Raw genomic sequence first — 20,388 nt, 5'->3', positions numbered from 1 at the left:
GTGTTGGGTTCTGCTGTGACACGGCAGCACTGAATTCCTATGTGAAGTCCCACAATCACTCACTTTCCCTCCCCAAAGCATACAGATTCTCTCTCCAGGCACTGCTGCGGGATTGGCGAGGGTGGTGTTTGCAATGCAAGAATGTCTTTCCTACCCTCTTCAGTGCCTCTTTCCCTAATATGATGTTAAATCTAGGTACTGTGATTGCTCATTTGATTTTTGGTTCCTTTGAATGTGCTTTCTTGCAAGGATAGTTACTCAATTTGGTGTTCGTGTGGGGGAGGAGCGATCCCTGGAGGAGTCTATTAAGCCATGTTGCTCTCCCCACTCCCTGCCTTTTAATTTTTTTTGACTGTTTCCCTTGCCATGCAGAAGCTTTTTAGTTTGGCGTAGTCCTACTTATTTAGTACAGAAATAGAGAAAGCAATGCTGAAATTTATGTGGAATCACAAAACACTCTGAATAGCCAAAGCCAACTTGAGAAAGAAAAACAAAGCCAGAGGCATCACATTTCCTGATTTCCAACTATATTATCAAGGTATAGTAATCAAAACAGCAGAATACTTGCCAAAAACAGACGCATAGGCCAATGGAACAGAAATAAGCCTATACATATACCATCAACTAATCTTTGACAAGGGCACCAAGAATATATAATGGGAAAAGGCTGGTATCTTCTATAAATGGTGATCAGAAAACTGAATATCCACAAGCAAAAAAATAAAATTGGGCCCTTATCTTACATTATACACAAAAATCAACTCAAAATGGATTAAAGACTTACATGTAAGACCTGAAATTATGAAACTCCTAAAAGAAAATACAGAGAATAATCTTATTAATATTCATCTTCGCAATTTTTTTTTTTTTTTTGGCCTGACAGCAAAAGCACAGGCATCCCATGAAGTTGTGATGGCAGAAAATGTGTCTTGTTTGTTGCTGCATTCCCAGAACCTAGCATTGGGCTTGCACATAGTATGTGTTCAATATTTGTTTTAAAATAAATTAATGGATAATATATTACTCTGTGGTTCATTGACTCAATGATTGTGCAGGGATTGAGGTACTATGGTATGACTAGCCAGAAAAATGTGACTATAGAGGCTATGCAGGTTGTTACAGGGGTACCATTTACATAAATTGTACAAAGTTGTTGTTCTGAGAAAGACATTCTTGGAAACTATGAATAAATAGTTTTTTGCACACTAATAATTATTTATTCTTAAGAGTTGATTTCAATGACTAAAACAATTGAAATACTTATAGTTTTTTAAAAAATGTATTTTAGATAGGACTCAGAGATGTGACCTGTGTAATGCTTCCTTTCTTCTTATTTTTAAAAATAATCTAAGATTTTGAAATGGGACTTAGGGGGAATGCTGGAATGGTGGATGTGTCTAAGTGGTCTAACCAAACTGTAATAATGACACTCCTCTCTGCCTGACCTTTTCACTCCCTACACTCAGTGGTGAGATAAGATTTGTCCTTGTGACTTCAGAATGATGAGGTTATTAGGGAGGCTGTCTGGGTAATTTACTAGATATCTGATTTTGGGAAAGTCACTTAACCTCTTTGTGCCTTGGTTTTGTCCTCAAGGGCTGTTGTGAAGTTCAAGTGAAATAATAAATATTACAATGCTTAGGGAACTGCAGAAGCTATTTGAATGTACAGTTTTATACTTATTGTTTGTGTGTGTTTGTCGGGGGAGGTGAAGTCGGGGGTTCCTTGCCTCTTCTCCCGTGTTTCTGATCTTGCCTTCAGGTGAAGTCATGCCTCAAACTGCCTTCTCCCACTTCCAGGATTCCTCTATGTTGATAAGGGAGGAAGATTTTCTGCTCAGATGTGTCCACAGTCCTGGTGGGCAGGATTACAGTTCCTTCAAGGCAAAGGACTCGGCTCTCCTTGCTGCTCCATCACATCCTCACAGCACCTGATCTAAACAGGTGGGCTCATGGTCTTTTCTCTCAGTATCTTGATGGACCTGTCAGGTCGATTCTGCTTTGCAATTTGACCGTCTTAGATAGCATCAGAAGAAGTGGGAAGCCCATCTTACATCTATTAGCCTCAGGCATGTGTGTCATCCCAGCATATTAAAGAAACACTGAATCGGACAATCACTTCCTTGGTTTCTTTTCTCTAATTTTTCTTTATGTGAACAACTTCCTTAGGATGCTAGAGGGGAGCAGGGCTGACTGTTAAATTTAAGAAACAGAATCCTTTAGCATCCTTAAAGTGCTACGAGACGGTAAATTCTATGAAAGCTGAAGGTGTGGATTCTAGAATCAAGAAAGACCTGCATTGAATCCTGGCTTAACTACTCTGACTTGGAAATACGTCTTAACATTTCTAGTCTGAGTTTTCTTCATTGTGGAAAGGGAATCACATTTGTACCTACCACATAGGGTTCTTGTATAGATCCTCTGTGAAAATGTATTCAAAGTGCTTACTAGTAGGTGTGCCTGTAGAAGTGGGTAATAAATGCTAAATAAAGTCATTTTAGTTCATTCCAAGCTTTGAAAATCATCAAAAGTTTCTGTGCAGCCATGCAGCATATTTTGATGTAGTTAAAACTAATTAAAGACAGCGTTCTCTTAAAGCAGAACATTGAGTTGGACGTGGATTTTTAATGTTATCTTTTCCTTTTCAAAATGCGGACCATCTCTACATGTCTAACTTTATTTCCTACTTCTTTTCACCGCACATATTTCTGACCTTTCCCATGAATGTGCATACATACTCATGGCTCTAGTCTAGTGCCTTAATAAAGCCTTTCTAATGTTTGGTTTCCTCTTCTTTTTTCCTCCATTTTACTTTCTTGAAATTTTTTCAGGAAGCTTTCTGAACTCCATTTCTTGATTCTTTCAGTATCCATTCCTAGTATTGCAAAATTCATTATATATAGTATCCAACATCTTTTGACAATTGCAAGCATGTTCAGTTGTTAACTTAGTGAGTATAGGAATCACAATTATTTCTTTTTCATTATCTGAAGGAAGACAGTGCAATGTATTGGAAACAGCCTGGGATTTGGAAATAGAAAGTAGGGATTCTTTTGATGACTTTTCATTGATAATAACTAGTGTATAGACACATTTTCTTTAGATTATATCAGGGCTTCATCTCTCTGTGTGCTGCTATGTGGTGCCTTAGAGATAAACAATCTTTTCTCTGTTAGTTTATCAGACTTATAGAAATCTGTTACATAGCATGTGTTCATTGAAGTCTCTAGTTTATAAAACTTGTTAAAGCTTAACTCTGAAACTCAAGATTTTTCATTGTTAAAAAGATGTCTTCTTAATGTATAACCAGGTTTTATTTAGTAGAATTACTTCTCATGACATGAGAAAGCTTAGCTAGGAGTAAACAGTGAAAACTAAGGAAAGCAAAGGACAATTAATGACTTTTTTTGCAGTATGTGTACCAAAGCATTCAGTACTGTGCTTTGTGGCTGAAGAGTTGTGTTACAGAGAGAAATACTGACATTTATGATTTGGTCTAGTGGCAAAACCTATGCACTTAAGTAGATTTATCAGTGAACTAGCCTGAAGGACTTTCCTAAGATGAGAAACTGCTCTAGAACACTCAGAAAAAACAAATGCAAGAATCAGGTCAAAATCATTTTTGAACTTACATAGGCCTCTTTGAAAGTATGTGCCATTTCATTTCACATTGATTGACCCTCTACGGCTTTGTGAACATGAACAGGGTTCCAGAGGTTCTTTGTGAATTGATGTATCAAAAATGGTGAGATGTATCTTAACCATAACTGGTTCAAGATCAAGACCATGCTTGATCCCCCTAAATTTTAACCCTAGTTAGGAGACAATTCTAGAGTTACCACTGTGAGCTTTTGGGAGATTGGAGATCAGACAGGGATGATCTTGCATTGCTGAATCTTCCCTCATTCAAAAGTGACCGGTACTAGGTACCAATGTTTAAAGACATGATCAAGGATCAGTATGAGTCTGCCTTCATTGAATTAACACTTTAAGGCTATGTTGGTATACCTAGGAGGGCTTTCAGAGTCAGGAAAATTACTGGAGGAAATGGCATTTAAAATGAGATGCAAAGGGCAAGTGAGAATTAGCCAAAAACCTTTTGTGAGTGGAGGATCTTGGCCAGCATATATACAACTCAGAGAAGAGAGAAAGTTAGAGTGCTGGGGGATTTTCGAGTCATTTGTTATCACTGGGGTCGAGTGAGATAAAGGGGTGTCCCTAGATGAGTATCTAGTTATTAGCAGGGGTTAGGTCATAGAGGATCTCGCTAGCAATTATGAGAGTGGACTTTCTAGTAAGGGTAATGGAGAGTCACTGGGGAGTTTTAAATAAAGGTGGTGATAGGAGAAAATGCTTTCTTTAGAAGCACCTTTCTGATTATGGTGTGAAGAATGGGTAAAGAATAAGAGACAAGAGGGACTGAGACCACTTAGGACGTTATTGCTATAAAGCTGGCAAGAGATGGAGATGGCTCCATAAACACAGCCATATTAGGGATGGAAAAAAGTAGATGGATTCTAGATACGTTTTAGAGATTTCATGCATAAAAAGCCCTATGACCTATTGAATGTAAGGATTGAGAAAGAGGTAAGACATCCAGGGTTATGCAGTTGAATGATGTGGACGTCATTAATTAAAGTAAGAGGAAATGAGCATGTTTTGCAGGAAATAAAATAAATTCAATTTTAACATGGTCTATCCAAGCAACATGAAACCTGGGAGATAATCACACAGAAGCCAAGGGAGGAAAGCCTTCTTAAAAGGAGTGAATAAGCAATAGTATAAATGCTACTGAGAAGTTAAGTAAAAAAGAAATAGACTCGGAAGTCTACCAGAGAGATGCATGTTTCAGTTAGAAAAAAAAGGTGGAATTATCAAACAGGTTAAAGATGTGAGAAGGTGAGATCTCCATGGAAAGGGATTTCCAGTGTGGAGGTTTGTGGGGTGGGGGAAGCAGTAAAAAGTGGGTCTGGGAGAAGTCAAGCAGCAACATTCTTATTTACGGAGTGCTTATTTTGCACCTTGGGAAGTGCTTAAAAGGTATTACAGCTTTTGATACTTACATTATCCTGTGAAACTGGTGCTCTCATTGGCTCCCCTTTTGAGGTGAGAAAACTGAGGTTCTGAGAGATTAAGTCAATTTACCTAAAATCATACAGTTAGTACGTGGCAGATTTGAACACAGACCTATATGGCTCAGACTCCTGCTTGTAACCACTGGTAATGCTACTATGAAGAGCACAATGAAAAGCACAATATAGAAAGTGTAAACCAAAAATAAAATGCTAAGACCCCCAGCCATCTGAATGGACCCCTCCTCTTGACCAAGGGCATTCCAAAGTTAACCTGAAAAACTAGTTTAGGCTGTGATGGGAAGGGGGAGCCTGAAATGCCTCATTATACCCTCCTTCCTTTTGGAATTACTGATAGAACAGATTCTTTAAGTCTGATAAGAAACATTTACAGGCTATTCTCTCTGAAGTCTGTTACCTGGAGCTTCATCTGCATTATAAAACCTTGGTCTCCACAATCCCTTATTGTAACCCAGACATTCTTTGATAATGACTCTTTCAATCAGTTTCCAATCAGCAAATCTTTAAATCTAGAAATCACCGTTAAAGAACTTATCCATGTAACCAAACACTACCTGTTCCCCAGAAAGTATTGAAATAATAATAGTAAGAAAGAAAATCTTTAAATCTACCAATGACTTGCATGCCCCCACTTCAAGTTGTCCTGTCTTTCCGGACCAAACCAATGCACATCTTACATGTATTGATTGACATCTCATGTCTCCCTAAAATGTATAAAACCCAGCTGTACCCCAATCCCTTTGGGCACATGTCATCAGGACCTCTTGAGGCTGTGTCACAGGCACATCCTTAACCTTGGCAAAATAAGCCTTCTTAATTGATTGAGACTTGTCTTAGATATTTTTAGTTTACAATTGGCAATGATGAAGGAATTCTGAGTGGAGGTGCCTCTGACCTTGACAAATCTCCTATTGGTGCTTGGAACCAACTTGAGCATTCTTTATTGCTCAAACCAATAGGACAATTTGCTGAGGCCTGGGAGCTCCCCCATCCAGAGAATCCCTGATGTTCCCCAATTTGGTTGTGATCTAAGGTTTATTTGGCTGTACAACTCCTTTTCTGGAGTTTTACTCTAATAAAGAACCCCAAAGGTTTGTGTCTTTGAGAATTGGATCTTGTGAATCGTATCATTGGAATCCCTTGTGAGTTGCCTTCTGATTGGGTTCAACCGATGGGAGATTGGTGGGCAGGAGAGAGATGTCTCCCGTGCAGCAGTGTCCCACATCTGGTAATAGCTACATCCCTCTGGGTAGCCCCTTCTCCTTCAGGGCGCTCGTCTTCACAGAGCTCTGGTAGAAGCTTTTCCTTCCTTTGTCCCTTTAGCCATAGGGGGTAGTAACTCCTTCCAGCTGTTGCTGGTCTTTTGGTTTTTCAACTGCGCCTCTCTAAGTAGGGGCTTCATTCAAGTCTCCCCATTTGAACCATCTGGGAATGAATTGTGTCTCCTGCTGTGCTCCTGAGTAATAGAGACAGTAGCCAAGGGGTAATACGGACATGAGGACTGAAAAATTTAACTGACAGCAAAGCCTATACACTATATCACCATAAATAATCATGATGAGAGTTATCACACTCACAATTGTTGACACTTTATGATTTATAAAGTGCTTTCACATAAGTTATATCATTTGGGTCAAGAAATAACCCCAAATAGTAGATTCCATTATTTACATTTTAGACAAGCAGACTGAGTCTCAGAAAAGTTAATATGTTCAAAGTCTCCCAGGTGACAGGGCTGAGCTTCCAAATTCAGTCCTCTTGAGATCAAAACCAGAATTCTTTCTACCACTCATCTGCTTCCCATTAGTTACTGAGATGACAGAATGCCTTTTCTGTAAAGCCTCCTGCAGTGGGCAGGCAAAGAACGTCTAAATCATGTCAGGAATCCCCAAGGACTCAATGCGTTTCATATCATAGCTAGATTCACGTGAAACAAAACTTCCTTCAATCTCTTGGGATTTGTCTCCCTGTGTGTAGGTTGAGGAAGACCAGTAAAGCATGCCAACTTCGTGAACAATATCAGCATAAAATGGGACCTGATAGTAGGTCTCCAGTGGCTGAAAATAACTGGACAAAGTACAAAGAAACTCTTACAATCCCAGGAGATTATGTTGATGATTTCATTGAGCTTATTCTTGGATCTGCAGCCTTTTCAATATATTGGGCATTTCCTGTATGTACTTTGTTGATTTCTCAAGATCAATACTCGCTGACTATAGATTGAGATTTAATAGCATCTTTTGAAGGCCTACTCTGTGCCAGATATTTTCACAGGCATCATCTCATTTTAGTCTTTGTTCAAGGCCATGGGGCTGGTGAGTGAGAGTGTAGAATAAAATCCAGGTGTCCTGGTTCCTTTTGCAGATCAAGTCTCTTACCCCAGGTTAGGAAGCAGTTTCCACAATTTCTTCCCGTTTCTTTTAATTTCCTTAGATACGCCTGGTGAAAACCTAAAGAAGAATGAAGTTTATGAGTTGAATCTGCTGATTCAGTTCAGGAGTTTGTGGAAAGGGCTGTGCCTAATAAGTAGGGACAAGGGCTGATGGCATGGTGATTTACATTATCCAAAACCCAAGTCTTCCCCTTGTCTCTCCTTAGATGCTTAGAGAGAAAGGAGAAGACCCTTCTCCTTTGTTGGATTATGAGGCAATAGGCCTGCCAACCTCCCCAGTAAAAGTAGCCCTGCAGAAGTTGCAGTGCTCCAGCCTGAGCCGAATGTCTAGGAGTGACCCTGACAATGGTGATCAATATAGATTGACCATTGTTCTTTTCATTATTGTCGCCTAAATGATCAAAATAGCACACCAGCCTCAGGGTTTATATCCCCCTTGATAACTAATTGTTCACCCAGACCATTGTTTTTGATGGGAGCCTTCAATCTCCCAGTGTGACAATAATTGCCTGAACAGAGATGCTGAGAAGGGAACTACTGAATAAACTCCTAGACATTTAGCATGGGGTTGAAGCCTTCTCAGTTTGATGTAAACTTACTCTTTTGTCATAAAATCTGCTGCTGATTCTCTTTCTTGTACCCTGAGCTACAGTTGTATCAAATTGCTCAAGCTCTTTAAACACACCATACCTTCATGCCTCTGTGGGTTATTCCTATAGTGAACTTCCATGTTTCTTCACATGAGGAATGTCTGCGATTATTTTAGGACCCAATTCAAAAACCATCTTCTCTCTGAAGCCTTCCCTGATCCCCTCCCTTCATCTCTACTTCTCTAGAACCGATGACTCTTTTTTTCTGTGCTCTGTAAGAAACTACTTTTTACCTTTAGTGCAGAGGTTATCACTTTGTAGAATAAGCCATGTGCGTTCCTGAAATCCTGATAAATTCTCCTCAAGGGCAGTGGCTGTTCCACAGTGGACACTCAGTGGAAGTTACTATCTGAGTAAGAAATTGAATTCTCCTTCTGTGAGTTGAGGGTTGTATGATTTGATCATTCTCTGATCCTCACAAAGCATTCCAGTCTGTGGTTACACAATGGCAATTTATATCTTTGCTCTCAGATAGAACCTAGCTTTGGCTGGATGCCTAACAATATAGTGGACATAAATTAACAGGGAGCAATTTACAGTCTGTCATGTCTTATTGCTTAATGAATTTGTCAAAAATCATATTACTCTGAAAATTATGGCAACCAGGGTCCATGGGGCTTATGTCTTTAAGAGGGAGATTGTTCCAGCCTCACCCAAGCAAAGCTGCTGCACTGCTTTCCTCTTTTTAATGCACTCACTAGAATCTCTGAGCACTTCTGTTTATTTATCAAATCTCTGTTGACCTTCACTTCGCATTAGGACTACCAGGGATGACCTTGGCCAGTTTGCAAATCCCCAACAACAGTCCACCTGCTGTCAGAGCCAAACAGGATTTAGGAGTCTATCTTAAACTCCTGATTCTATGCTAATATGATGTCATACATTTCTGGCTTATGCTCTCGCCAGACTTCATTGCTCGCTTTTCAAACAAAGTCAAAGTCTTGTCCTCTGTTAAAAAGACCAAAGAAAACCCCCTTTTTAGCTCTGCCCCAATTTTTATTCCACCTTTTTTTCTCTCATTCTGTTCTTCTTCCACATCCATTTGCTCCCTAAACCTCTCCCAACCTTGTTCCCCTCTGTTTCTCAGGATATGAGTCTTCTTTGAGTGATGCTATCTTACAGGATAAAGAGTCAAGACTTGGGTTTCTCTAGGCATTAATTTTTTCATTTGTAAATGGGATCAATAACAGCTAACTCACTGGCCTAGTATGAAGATTAGCAAGCTTGGCATTTCTTCATTTCTTCATTTATTCATTCAACCATCCACCCATCCATTCGTTCATCCATCCATCCATTCATGCAAAACTCATTCATTCATTTTGTAAATATTATTGGAGTACCTAAAATGGGTCAGACTCAATGCTTGACATTTAGGATACACAGGTGAACTCTACATCTTGCTGTGAAAGACCTTGGAGTCCATTAGGAGGATGAACAGATGAAAAGGTAACTAGGAATGAATGTGGGAAGTTTAGTAATTGAGACATGCTCAGGCCAGAAGATGGGTTCATAGTCATCTTCACAGGTCTGCTAGGAGTGTGTGGAGGGATGCCAGGTCTCTGTTCTGCCAGAGCTCCATTCTCTGTTCATACTTTTTGGGTTTGAGGCCACAGTTAACACTCAAAAATGATGAAACTGTTGGTGGAAGTGGCAGCACTGACAATAGTAGTTCTGGTTATTATTATCTCTGTCAATTTCTCTCTCTTCTTTTTCTCTGCTTCTCCTTCATTTTCTTTCTGCACACCTCTCTCTGTTTTTCACTTTGGATCCATTTATTTCTTCTTTTACACCACATCTTATCATTCTTTTGGGGACATGTAACTATGGATTAACTGATGGCTGATTAAAACACAATTGCATCTTTTTATTGCATGCTTTTCCTAAGGAAAAATTGCCCCGATGACACCTAAACATATGGAAGAGGCATGGCTGGGTTGCAAACCAGTGGGAGCTGCCCCATGGAGGTAGCAGATGCCCCCAGGCAGCTCCCTGGCCCATCCTGTGATCTGTCTGGTTGGCCAAATGGAAGCAGGCCAGCCACCTAACAGTTAACTGTGATTCTTTTTTTCTCCTATTTCATTTCAATCTCTTTGTTCCATGCCACCAAAGAGCTAATGGCTGGCGAATTTATTATGACCATTGTTTGGCTCATGGAATAAACTGATTCTTCCCCTTTCTATGTTCTGACTCCCCCCTTTGTCTGCAATTTTATTTTACGGTTCTTTTTGTACACATCCAACACATGCTGAGGTTATTGAAAAGCACAAATTACACAGAATTCAATTTGCATATCTATTGAGGGTCCAATCCCAGAGTCCTCAGTCAGGCAAAATGCCCACTGACTCTTACCTCCTTTACTCTGCTCCTCCTTGGCACCAAAACAGGCAGACTGCCCCTCCGCCACTCCTAGCGGACCTGGCAAATGGCCTTCGCGAGAGGTTTAAGCAGTGTTACACCATGGAGGACAGCGCACCAGGAGTTAGCAAAGTTCCCACAAAGTCACTCAGAGTGTCTGAGTGGGCAAGGTTCAGAAAAAGGCCAGATAGCAGCAACACAATGCCAATTTAGCACTGGCGTGACTGAGAATGTACAGGCATTGGAATCAGACAGAGTTATGTGTGAATCCTTGCTCTGCCAATTGCTTCCTCTAAAAAAAAATTAAACCTTTTATTTTGAGATGGTTGTTGGTTCACAAGCAGTTGTAAAAAATAATGCAGAGAGATCTCAAGAAACCTTCACTCAGTTTCTCTCATCATTTGCTTGTTGACCATGGGCTAGTTACTTAATCTAGCCAAATCTCAGTTTCTTCATCTGTAAAATGAGAGTACTAAGAGTTTGTAACTTGTAAAACTGTTTTGAAGATCATCTGAAATAACATCTATGTACCAACCTATGAGCACAGTAGTTGTGCCCACTGTGCCCTCAATAAGCAGATATACTCCTCAGAACTGGTTAAAAGATGATGGTTCATATGGTTTGGCTGTGTTCCTACCCAAATCTCATCTTGAATTGTAGTTTCCAGCAGACCTCACAAATGGCCCTCACGAGTGGTTAAAGCAGAGTCACACCATAATCCCCATGTGTAGTGGGAGGGATCCAGTGGGAGGTAATTTAATCACGGAGGCAGTTATCCTCATGCTGTTCTCCTGATAGTGAGTGAGATCTCATGAGACCTGATGGTTTTATAAGGGGCTTTCCTGCCTTTCCTCTGCACTTCTCTCTCCTGCCGCCATGTGAAAGAGGATGTGTTTGTTTTCCCCTCCGCCATGATTGTAAGTTTCCTGAGGCCTCCCCGGCCATGCTGAATTGAGTCAATTAAACCTCTTTCTTTCATAAATTACCAAATCTTGGGTATGTCTTTATTGGCAGCGTGAGAACAGAGTAATACAATGGTCAAATAATTCTGATGAGTGAAGAAATATTAACCTGAAGAGAGTCTCCAACAGTATACTCAGTTTTGATCTAAATCTTATCATGAAAAATAGAATATTTTTAAGATTTTGATATAAAAGTCATGTCTTCTGTAGAAAATTTTAAAAATAGAGAAATTACTGGCACACTTCAGAGATACTGTGGGCTTGATTCCAGACCACCACAATAAAGCAATTATCTCAATAAAATGAGTCACATGAATTTTTTAGTGCTCAGTGCACATAAAAGTTATGTTAACATTATACTGTAGTCTATTAAGCATGCAGTGGCATTATGTCTAAAAAATACATACCTTAATTTAAAAATATTTTACTGGTAAAAAATGCTAACAATCACCGGAGCCTTCAGTGAGTCATCTGAGCCTTCAGTGAGTCATGCTGGTGGAGGGTCTTGCCTTGATGTTGATGGCTGCTGACTGATCAGGGTTTGAGGTGGCTGTGGCAATTTCTTAAACTAAGACAACAGTGAAGTTTGCTGCATTGATTGACTCTTCCTTTCACAAAAGATGTTTCAATGTTTTTTGATAGCATGTTTCCCACAGTAGAACACCTTCAGAATTGGAGTCAATCCTGTCAAACCCTGACATTGCTTTATCAACTGAGTTCATATAATGATCTAAAATTCAGGGGTGTCCAATCTTTTGACTTCCTTGGGCCACATTGGAAGAAGAGGAATTATCTTGGGTCACACATAAAATACAGTTACACTAACAATAGCTGATGAGCTAAAAAAATTAGCAAAAGAACCTCATAATGTTTTAAGAAAGTTTGCAAATTTGTATTGGGCCACATTCAAAACCGTCCTTGGCTGCATGAGGATCATGTGCCAGGGGTTGGACAAGCTAGTTCTAAATCCTCTATTGTCACTTTAACAATGTTTACAGCATCTTCATTAGGAGTAGATTCCATCCCAAGAAACCACTTCCTTTGCTCATCCGTGAGAAACACCTCCTCATCTATTGAAGTTTTATCATTAGATTGCAGCAATTCAGTGCCATCTTTAGGCTACACTTCTAATTCCACTTCTGTTGCTATTTACACCACATCTGCAGTTACTTCCTTCACTGAAGTCTTGAACCCCTCAAAGTCATCCATGAAGGTTGCAATCAACGTCTTCTAAACATCTATTAGTGTTGATATTTTGAACTCCTCTCATGAATCATGAATGCTCTCAATGACATCTAAAATGCTGAATCCTTTCCAGAAGGTTTTAAATTTACTTTGCCAAGGTCCATCAAAGGTATCACTATCTGTGACAGTAATAGCCTTACAACATGTATTTCTTAAATAGTAAGACTTGAAAGTTAAAATTACTCCTTGATCCATGGGCTGCAGAATGGATGTTGTGTTAGCAAGCCTGAAAACAACCTTCGTCTCCTTGTACATATCTACCGGAGCTCTTGGGTGACTAGGTGCATTGTCAATGAACAATAATATTTTGAAAGGAGTCTTTTTTTTCTGAGCAGTAGATCTCAACAGTGGGCTTAAAATATTCAGTAAACCAGGCTGTAAACAGATGTGGTGTCATCTAGGCTTTGTTGTTTTATTTCTAGAACACAGACAGAATAGATTTAACATAATTCTTAAAGGCCCTAGAATCTTTGAATTGGTAAATGAGCATCAGCTTCAACTTAAAGTCACCTGCTGCATTAGTCCCTAACAGGAGAGATAGCCTGTCCTTTGAAGCTGTGAAGCCAGGCATTGACTTCTCTTCTCTAGCTAGTAAAGTCTTAGATGGCATCATTTTCCAGTATTAGGCTGTTTTGTCTACATCGAAAATCTGTAGGCCCCTTCATCAATGATCTTAACTAGATCTTCTGGATAACTCACTGCAGCTTCTCCATCAGCAGTTGCCATTCACGTTGTATTTTTATGTTATAGAAATGGCTTCTATCCTTAAACCTTATGAACCAACCTCTGCTAGCTTTAAACTTCTCTTCAGCAGTTTCCTCATCTCTCTCAGCTTTCACAAATTGCAGAAAAAGCCTTGCTCTAGATTAATTCGCCTTTGCTTTAAGGGAATGTTGTTGCTGGTTTGATCTATCCAAACCATTAACACTTTCTCCAGGCCAATCACGTTAGCTCATGCAAATCCCAGCCCTTTGGAAGGCCAAGGCAGGAGGATCGCTCAAGCCCAGGAAGTTGAGACAAGCCAGGGCAACATAGTGAGACCACATTTCTACAAAAAGTTTAAAACATTAGCTGATTAACTTGGTGTGGTGGTACGCACCTAGAATCCTACCTACTCAGGAGGCTGAGGCAGGAAGATCACATGAGCCCAGGAGTTTGAGGCTGCAGTGAGCTTTGATTGCACCACTGCACTCCAGCATGGATAACAGAGTGAGATTCTCTCTTAAAACAACGAAAAACACAAAACAAAACAAAACAAAAACAAACCTTCTCCTTCTCAGCAATAAGCTGTTACATTTTCTTACCCCTTATGAATTCACTGGAGCAGCCCTTTTAATTTCCTTGAAGACTATTTTCTTTTCACTCATAACTGGAGTAACTGTTTGGTACAAGACGCCTAGATTGGGCCTGATTTGGCTTTTGACATACCTTCCTCACTAAGCTTAATCACTTCTAGCTCTTGATTAAATGTGAGAGATGGGTGACTCTTGCTTTCACTTGAACACTTAGAGGCCATTGTGTGGTTGTTAACTGGCCTAATTTCAATATCCTTGTGTCTCAAGGAATAGGGAGGCCAGAGGAAGAGGGAGAGAGATGGGGAATGACCAGTTGGTAGAGCAGTCAGAACACACACAACATTGATTGATAAAGTTTCCCATCTTTGATCATGGTTTGTGGTGCCCCAAAACAATGATGATAGTAAGATCAAATATTCTGATAGCAGATCAGCATAACAGATATAATAACCATGAAGAAGTTTAAAATACTGCAGGAGTTACCAAAATGTGACACAAAGACCCAAAGTGAGCCCAGGTGGTTGGAAAAATGGTGCCGATACACTTGCTTGTTGCAGGCTTGCTACAGACCTTTGATTTGTCAAAAACGTGTATCTACAAGGCATACTAAATCGAAGCACAGTAAAATGAGGTGTGACTGTGAATTAAAATAACTTGTAACCCCAACACCCAGTCAATTGCTAATTATTTGTTGTATGTCTCGTATAATTACATTTTTAAACAACAACAATGTGATTATGCCTTTTATACTCTTCTGTAACCATTATAAAAATGTAGCAGTTTATTTTAGGGCTGCATGATGGTGTGCAGTAAGGAGTACCACATTTTGTTTTTATGTTTTGTAGTTCCCAATATTTTGCTGCTGGGCAATCAGTTTATTTCCTTTCTTCACCTTCTCCTCACTCTCCTTCAACTCCTCCTCCACTTATTCCCCTCCTCCTCCTTTTTTTTTTTTTTTTTTTTTTTTTTTTGCTTATAAAGAGATATGTACTAAATAAATAGTCTTGAAAACAAATCTTTGCACTCATCCATGATTATTTTCCCAGAACCAATTTCTAGGAGTGAGTATGTATGGCTTAAAGGGTCTGTGAATTTTATGTTTTTTGATACATAGTGAACCACATTATTACCAATTACTTAGATTGGTGAGTCTTTAATCAGAGTGCATATCAGAATCATCTGGGGAGCTTTTAAAGCCTATGCTTCTCCACTCTTGATCTCTGAAGATTTTTATTTCAAGGATCTGGCACAAGCCCTCAGTACCTGTGCTTTTAAGATGTTCCCCCAGAGGAATCCCATATGCTCATATGGTTGAGAACCACTGGCTGAGAAGGCAGAGGTAAAATGCCAACAAAATTTTCAAATGACATGAGGCTGGAAAGAAGAATTAATTAATTGGGTGATCGTATCAGGTTTCCCCAAATGTCCTTGTGCTGGGATAATGGAGGTATGAACCAGGGGGACTTAATATATATTGAGCACGTTCTATAAGACAGACAATGTTTTGCCTCAGAATATACATGGTCTTAATGGTAACAACAACCCAGGCAGGAATGTGTTCCATTTTACAGGTGATGAAATAAAAATTCAGGGAGCTTACTTATTTGCCTAAGGCCAGGTTTTGAACACAAGTCTTCCTATCTCCAAAGTCCATTTTGTTTTTTCACCACATCCTACTAATTTTTACTGGTGCATTTAAGAGGGATCAATACAATGTCAGGAATTTGAACCCTCAAATCTAAGTACACAAAGAACACCATTAGGCTGTGTGCTTTATCTATAGCATCTGGGAGAAAGATTCAAATCAGCGTTTGCAAAGTGCACTGCAAACATCACCAACAGTAAAATTACTTGCAAGGGGGAGAGAATGTTATGAAATGCAGATCCTTGAGTCTCACCATTGATCTACTGAATTAGGATCCAGATTTTGTTTTTTCTTTATCTAGTTCACCATTGATGGTCACCTGGGTTGATTCCATGTTTGTGCTGTTGTAAATAGTGCTTCAATGAACGTATGCATGCATGTGTCCTTTGGTAGAACAATTTATTTATTATTATTTTTTGATACATACCTAGTAATGGGATTGCTGGGTCAAATGGTAGTTCAATTCTTAGTTTTTTTTCCTTCAACTTTTATTTTAAGTTCCATGGTACATGTGCAGGATGTGCAGGTTTGTTACATAGGTAAACGTGAGCCATGGTAGTTTGCTACACAGATCAACCTGTCACCTAGATATTAAGTCCAGCATCCATTAGCTATTCCTTTTGATGCTCTCCATCCCACTGCATCCCTCTGACAGGTCCCAGTATGTGTTGCTCACCCAATGTGTCTCTATATTTTCATGGTTCAGCTCCCACTTGTAAGTGAGAATGTGTGGTGTTTTTCTATTCCTGTGTTAGTTTACTGAAAATAATGGCTTCCAGCTCCATCCATGTCCCTGCAGAGGACATGATCTCCTTCCTTTTTATGGCTGAATAGTATTCCATGGTGTATAAGTACCACATTTTCTTTATTCAGTTTATCACTGATGGGCATTTGGGTTGAGTGCATGTCTTTGCTATTGTGAATGGTGCTGCAATGAACATATGCATGCATGTATCTTTATAATAGAATGATGTATATTCCTTTGGGTATATAGCCAGTAATGGGATTGCTGGGTCAAATTGTATTTCTGCCTCTAAGTTTTTGAGGAATTGCCACACTGTTTTCCACAATAATTGAACTAACTTACACTCCCATTAACAGTGTAAAAGTGTTCCCAGTTCTCTACAGTCTTACCAGAAACTTGACTGTTTCTTGACTTTTTAATAATTGCCATTTTGACTGGCACGAGATGGTATTTCATTGTGGTTTTGAATTGCATTTCCCTAATGGTCAGTGATGTTGAGCTTTTTATTTTTCATGTTTGTTAGCTGCATGAAGGCCTTCTTTTGAGAAGTGTCTGTTCATGTCCTTTGCCCACTTTTTAATGGGATTTATTTCTTTTTCTTGTAAATTTGTTTAAGTTCCTTGTAGACTCTGGGTATTAGACCTTTGTCAGATAGGTAGATTGCAAACATTTTCTCCCACTCTGTAGGTTGTCTGTTCACTGTGTTGATATTTCTTTTGGTGTACAGACACTCCTTAGTTTAATTAGATCCCATTTGTCAATTTTTGCTTTTGTTGCTACTGCTTTCAACAATTTTGTCATGAAATCTTTGCCCTTGCCTATGTCCTGAATGGTATTGCCTAGATTTTCTTCTAGGGTTTTTATAGTTTTGGGTTTTACATTTAAGTCTGTAATTCATCTTGAGTTAATTTTTGTATATGGTGTAAGAAAGGGATCCAGTTTCAATTTTCTGCATATGAATAACCATTTCTTCCAGCACTATTTTTTAAACAGGGAATCCTTTCCCCATTGCTTGTTTTCATCAGGTTTGTTGAAGATCAGATGGTTGTAGGTGTGTGGTCTTATTTCTGAGTCCTCTATTCTGTTCCATTAGTGTATGTGTCTGTTTTCATGCCAGTACCACACTGTTTTAGTTACTATAGTCTTGCAGTATAGTAAAGTCGGGTAGTGTGATGCTTCCAGCTTTGTTATTTTTGCTTAGGATTGTCTTGGCTATGTGATCTCTTTTTTGGTTCCATGTGAATTTTAAAATAGGTTCTTCTAATTCTGTGAAGAATGTCAATGGTAGTTTAATGGGAATAGTATTGAACCTATAAATTACTTTGGGCAGTATGACCATTTTCATGATATTGATTCTTCCTATCCATTAGCATAGAATGTTTTTCCATTTGTATGTGTCAACTCTGATTTCTTGGAAGAGTGATTTGTAGTTCTCCTTGAAGAGGTCCTTCACTTCCCTTGTTAGCTATATTCCTAGATATTTATTCTGTTTGTAACAATTGTAGATGGGAGTTCATTCATGATTTGGCTCTCTGCTTACTGTTGTTAGTGTACAGAAATGCTAGAAATTTTTGCACATTGATTTTGTATCCTGAGAATTTGCTGAAGTTGCTTATCAGCTTAAGAAGCTTTTGGACCAAGATGATGGGGTTTTCTAGATATAGGGTCATGTAATCTGCAAACAAAGATTATCTGACTTCCTCTCTTCCTATTTGAATATGCTTTATTTCTTTCTCTTGCCAGATTGACCTGGCCAGAACTGTTAATACTGTGTTGAATAGGAGTGGGGAGAGAGGGCATCCTTGTCTTTTGCTGGTTTTCAAGGGGAATGCTTCCAGCTATTGTCCATTCAGTATGATATTGGACGTGCGTTTGTCATATATGACTCCTATTATTTTGAGGTATGTCCCTTCACTACCCGTTTACTGAGATTTTTAACATGAAGGGACATTCAATTATATTGAAGGTCTTTTCTGTGTGTATTGAGATAATCATGTGGTTTTTGTCTTTAGTTCTGTTTACATGGTGAATTATATTTATTGATTTGTGTATGTTGAACCAACCTTGCATCTCAGGGATGAAGCCAACTTGATCGTGATGGATAAGCTTTTTGGTGTGCTACTGGATTTGGTTTTCCAGTAAGAAATCCAGATTTCTAACAAACACCAGACACTTCTCATGCACACCACAGTTTGAGAATTAGTGGTTGAGGGTTTTAATTAAACTTGAGTCTAATGTAAATCAACAGAGTAAAAAACCTGAAAAGACAAAAAAATGTGAACTGGATTTACATTGATAAAGCGGCAAACACACTCACACTGTGGAAGTCACATTTGAGCAACTCATATTTAAGGATATTTGAAATTTGCAGTGCACAGAGAGAAGAGTAACCAGCATGGTGGGCATACTTGATGCAGTTGGAGGAACTAAGGCTACTTAGCCTGGAATAGAGAAGACTTTAAGGAGACAAAACAGGTGCTAAGATTGGGGTGTCAGGTCTTCCTTCTTATTTTCCCTTGTAGACCCTGGCAATACAGCTGGAAACTCCAGGACTGGGGACCTCATATTCTATTTAGCAGAGTAGTAGACATCTGTGGAAGTCTTTCTCTAGCAGGAGGATGGGCTGTCCCTAGAACATGGGACTCATGGCAACTCCCCTCTACTGTCCACTGGAAGCTGAAGATTTCAACCACCAGGCTGTCCTCATGCTGTGCTTTTCTTAATTACATAATTTTATGGTATCAGAGAATGGCTCCTTATACAGACATTTTCTGGGGGCTACTGCCATATTTACCACCTTTTTTCTCATTTGTGGCAATAAGGGGTAAGAGATAAGACCTGGGCTTCAGTGATAGGGGAGCTAGCTTTTGTCCCAGGTTTGCAATTAATGAGACAGTTAAGGCAAGAACCCCAATCTCTATAAAGTGTTTGTTCATCTGAAAGACCATGATCATTTTGGCTGTTCTTTATCATGGTATTGCTGAGAGGGCCAAATAGACAAAAGGCAATGAAAATGATACAGCCAGAGCTGTATTATCCAACAATCGCACTGCTGGGTATATACCCCCCCAAAAAGGACATCAGGATATTGAAGAGTGAATTAGTCTGTTCTTATGCTGCTAATAAAGACATACCTGAGATTGGGTAACTTAGAAAGGAAACAAATTTAATTGACTCACAGTTCTACATGGCTGGGGGGGCCTCATAATCATGACGGAAGGCAAATGAGGAGCAAAGTCATGTCTTACATGGTGGCAGGCAAGAGAGCTTGTGCAGGAGAACTTCCCTTCATAAAACCATCAGATCTTGTGAAACATATTCACTATTGCAAGAACATCATGGGAAAGACCTGCCCCATGATTTAATTACCTTCCACTGGGTATCTCCTATGACACATAGGAATTATGAGAACTACAATTCAAGAAGAGATTTGGGTAGCATCACAGCCAAAGCATATCACTCTGTCCCTGACCCCTTCTAAATCTCACATCCTCACATTTCAAACCCAAACATGCCTTCCCAATGGTCCCCCAAAGTCTTAACTCATTTCAGCATTAACTCAAAGGTCCACAGTCCAAAGTCTCATCTGAGACAAGGCAAGTGCCTTCCACCTATGAGTCTGTAAAATAAAAAACAAGTTAGTTACTTCCTAGATATAATGGGAGCATGGGCATTGGATAAATTCACTAGTCCCAAATGAGATAAATTGGCCAAAAGGAAGGGGCTCAAGGCCCCATGCAAATTTGAAATCCAACGGGGCAGTCAAATCTTAAAGTTCCAAAATGATCTTCTTTGACTCCATGTCTCACATCCAGGTCACACTGATGTAAGAGGTGGGTTCCCATGGTCTTGAGCAGTTCTGCCCTTGTGGCTTTGCAGGGTACAGCCCCCCTCCCAGCTTCCTTCATGGGCTGGTGTTGAGTGTCTGTGGCTTCTCCAGGTGCATGGTGCAACCTGTTGGTGGATCTACCATTCTGGAATCTGGAGGATGGTGGCCCTCTTCTCAC

The 20,388-nt window shown here is 39.5% G+C and overlaps 1 long non-coding RNA gene across 3 annotated transcripts in view; it reads left to right on the top strand.

Annotated features, from left to right (window-relative positions):
- LOC103885609 overlaps window positions 1-20,388 on the top strand; it is a 190,747-nt gene that overhangs the window by 161,410 nt on the left and 8,949 nt on the right. For 2 of the 3 annotated variants that reach the window (XR_648771.4, XR_004177316.1), the window contains exon 5: window positions 1,800-1,943. The exons of the other annotated variant lie outside the window; for it this stretch is intronic. This is a non-coding gene — a long non-coding RNA (uncharacterized LOC103885609). The remainder of the gene's footprint in view (window positions 1-1,799; window positions 1,944-20,388) is intronic. 3 annotated transcript variants of the gene reach the window in all.

The sequence above is a fragment of the Papio anubis genome, chromosome 1, assembly GCF_008728515.1.
Source record: "Papio anubis isolate 15944 chromosome 1, Panubis1.0, whole genome shotgun sequence".
NCBI lineage: Eukaryota > Metazoa > Chordata > Mammalia > Primates > Cercopithecidae > Papio > Papio anubis.
The sequence above is the reverse complement of the archived record's forward strand: the minus strand, read 5'-3'. Positions and strand labels throughout refer to the sequence as shown.